At 35.3% G+C, this 3,800-nt stretch overlaps 1 pseudogene; it reads left to right on the top strand.

Annotated features, from left to right (window-relative positions):
• The first annotated feature begins 215 nt into the window (after positions 1–215).
• Positions 216–3,288, top strand: LOC127107135 (uncharacterized; annotated as a pseudogene).
• Positions 3,289–3,800: the final 512 nt, after the last annotated feature.

Below are 3,800 nucleotides of genomic sequence, written 5' to 3'. Positions count from 1 at the left end.
TAACAAATTAATCTCTCAACTTATCACATAAAAAAAATTATGTATCTATATATATAATTTGTTAATATTTAATGATCGAGAATAGTTGGATAGATTAGTTATTTATTAAATATAGTAATTAACCAATTATAAAATAAGTAATGGGTATTTGGAAATATGTATAAAAAGCTTATCTACTCTTCTAAAAAAAGAAAAGAAAATCTGATCATTACTAATGTGTGTTTGAAAAAAATATTTACAAATTCTCCATAACTGATTTGATCATCAAATTTGAAAAATCTATACAAACTCAAAACTAACGTTGTTGTTCTTTATTCAGATAAGGTTCAGAATATTATCAAACGTAACAGTTTGCACCATACACTCTTATGTTGTGTCTTTATTGAAAAGTAACATTGTTGTTGTGATTCTTATTGTGAAGCTGTTTTGAGAGGAAGAAAAAATGGAGAAAGGTAGAATATTTTTGGTGGGGCTTATGCTGTTGTAGTGTTGGATAGCTATGGCAGAAGCTGAGTATTTGAAATACAAAGATCCAAAGCAACCATTGGATACTCGAATCAAGGATCTTGTTGATAGAATGACTTTGGAAGAGAAAATCGGTCAAATGGTTCAAATCGAGCGCACGGTTGCGTCTACTGATGTGGTGAACAAGTATTACATTGGTAAGTTTTTGTTAATAATATGAATCTTCATCGCGAATCTGAACTGAGGCGCCAAGGTTTATGATATTTTCTGTAACTGCCTGAAAAAATTACTGCAGGGAGTATTCTAAGTGGTGGTGGAAGTGCTCCGAAGGCGGAGGCTACCGCGAATGATTGGGTTGATATGGTGAATGAGTTTCAAAAAGGTGCATTATCAACTAGGCTTGGAATTCCAATGATATATGGAGTTGATGCTGTTCATGGTCATAACAATGTTTATAATGCTACTATTTTTCCTCACAATGTTGGCCTATAGGAGCTACAAGGTAAATTAGTAACCATTATGCTTATATTTATTGTTGTTCCGTAGTGGAACCAATGTTGATCCGTAAATGAGGAGGAGGTAGAGCTTCAGCTTCTGATACAGTGGTAAGGTGGCTAACATGCAAGATTAACGCTATTAGGCCTTGTGAGCGGTCTGAAACAATTGTGTTTCATTGTGTTTCTTTGAATTGATGATTTAGTTTCTTCGAATTTGCAGGGATCCACAACTAGTGAAGAGGATTGGTGAAGCAACTGCTCTCGAAGCCAGAGCAACCGGAATTCCATATGTCTTTGCTCCTTGCATCGCGGTAATTAAGATAACCAAAACTACCTATCTGTCAATCGCGCATCACAAAAGATATTGGTTTGTTCAAATTCTGCTAAGCTATAGCGTATAGGTTTGTAGAGATCCAAGATGGGGCAGATGTTACGAAAGTTATAGCGAAGATCATAAAATTGTTCAAGCTATGACCGAGCTCATTCCAGGATTGCAAGGTGACATCCCTCCGAATTCGCCAAAGAGTGTTCCATTTGTTGCTGGAAACAAGACAGTAGCAGCTTGTGCAAAACACTATGTTGGTGATGGTGGAACAACAAAAGGAATCAATGAAAACAACACTGTTATTACCAGACATGAATTGCTTAGCATTCCCATGCCAGCTTACTATAACTCAATTATCAAGGGTGTTTCAACCATCATGGTTTCTTACTCAAGCTGGAATGGACAGAAAATGCATGCTAATTACGAGTTAATCACTCGATTTCTCAAGAACAGGCTCCGTTTTCGAGTAACACTTTTTGCTTCATAAATCTCTCATATATCAAATTTTGTTGTTTATCAGTATATGCTTAAGATTTTGTGTTTGTATTTTGCAGGGTTTTGTCATATCAGATTGGGAGGGAATTGACAGGATAACTTCACCTCCTCATGCTAACTACACATATTCAATTGAAGCCGGAGTCAATGCAGGTATTGACATGGTAAAGTATGCTTTTTTTCAAGTCTTCTGAGTAGTTATTTTCATCGTTAGGAATCAAACTTTTTTATTTTGAAAACTCTATGAGAGAGACCAATTCAACCTTTCACTTGCAGATGTTTTATTTAAAGGCAGGGCAAAACTCTGTATCAACTGAGCCAACGCAGAAATTGTTAGGAATCAAACTCGATATTCTGAAGCTTACAAGTTACAACCCTTGCGCTCTTTGCGTATGAACGGCTTGATTTTATACATAGAAAATATGGTCTATATTACTTGACCTTGTAATGTTGTAGGTAATGACTTCATATAACTTCACAGAATTCTTAGATGGCTTAACATTATTGGTGAAAAACAATGTTGTACCTATGAGTAGAATTGAAGATGCAGTGATGAGAGTCTTGAGAGTCAAGTTTGTGATGGGTCTATTTGAAAATCCTTTGGCCGATTACAGTCTCGCCGACCAACTCGGGAGTCAGGTTAGTCGATCACCTTCGAGTTAAATATGGTTTTGGTCTCAACAAAATGTTAAAACTACATAATTTGACAGGAGCATAGAGAATTGGCTAGGGAAGCTGTGAGGAAATCATTAGTACTATTAAACAACGGCGAAACTGCTGATAAGCCATTGCTTCCTCTTCCTAAGAAGGCTTCGAAAATACTTGTTTCCGGAAGTCATGCGGATAATCTAGGCTATCAGTGCGGTGGATGGACGATTCAATGGCAAGGACTTAGTGGAAACAACATTACTAGTGGCACCACGATTCTGAATGCGATAAAAAACACAGTCGACAAAGACACCGAGATAGTCTATCAGGAGAATCCATCTCTCGACTACGTAAAATCAAATAATTTTGCATACGCGATTGTGGTAGTCGGAGAGACACCATACGCAGAAACAAAAGGCGACAGCTTAAACTTAACGATATCTGGTAACGGAGGAGAAACGATAAACAATGTATGCGGCGGAGTGAAATGCGTGGTTGTGTTAATCACTGGCAGACCTGTGGTTATGTTACCTTATGTTGATAAAATCGAAGGACTGGTTGCGGCTTGGCTTCCGGGTAGCGAAGGTTATGGTGTTACTGATGTTTTGTTTGGTGATTATGGATTTAGTGGTAAACTTGCAAGGACATGGTTTAAGAGTGTTGATCAGTTACCTATGAATGTTGGTGATTCTCATTATGATCCTTTGTTTCCATTTGGATTTGGTCTTACAACTCAAGGTCTTAAGAATAATTAGAACTTATTAGAGTTTGAATGAGTTGGATGTTGTATCATATAAGTGTATCTGTAAGCTATTTCTGTAATGAAATCTCAAACAAAGTCAATAGTTTTCATAGTTATCCTAACATGGTCTAGCTAGTAAAACGGTACCCCCAACAGAGAAAACAAGAATCAATCATGTCATATTCATATATTCTACATTGCAACCAGAATCAGTGTTATGTTAAAAACGTTTACAGAATACCCAAGAAAACCAGAAATCAATAAGTTAAAGACTATTAACTTATTTACATAATATTATAGTATACTAATCCAAAAGCAAGTTTATCAAGTGTTTGCAAAAGACCCAATAATATACCCAAAAACATGCAAGACAATCCATCACTTGATTAACAAAAAAAAGTTGATAAACTTAGAAGCAACCAAAGATATTATTACATAATTGAAAATTCGTCTTTAATTGTGCTCTCCTCTTGCCAACTCATTGTTCCATTTGACTTTAATTGTTTGTGACATACCCCTATATTTTTTTTATAAATAAATTTTGACTTTTAGGTTCATATATTTAGATTATATATATAAATTATATACATTAATTTATTTAATGAATATAAAAGTTAAAAGTTATTTA

The sequence above is a fragment of the Lathyrus oleraceus genome, chromosome 7, assembly GCF_024323335.1.
Source record: "Lathyrus oleraceus cultivar Zhongwan6 chromosome 7, CAAS_Psat_ZW6_1.0, whole genome shotgun sequence".
NCBI lineage: Eukaryota > Viridiplantae > Streptophyta > Magnoliopsida > Fabales > Fabaceae > Lathyrus > Lathyrus oleraceus.
This window is presented reverse-complemented; position numbering and strand designations above follow the sequence as displayed.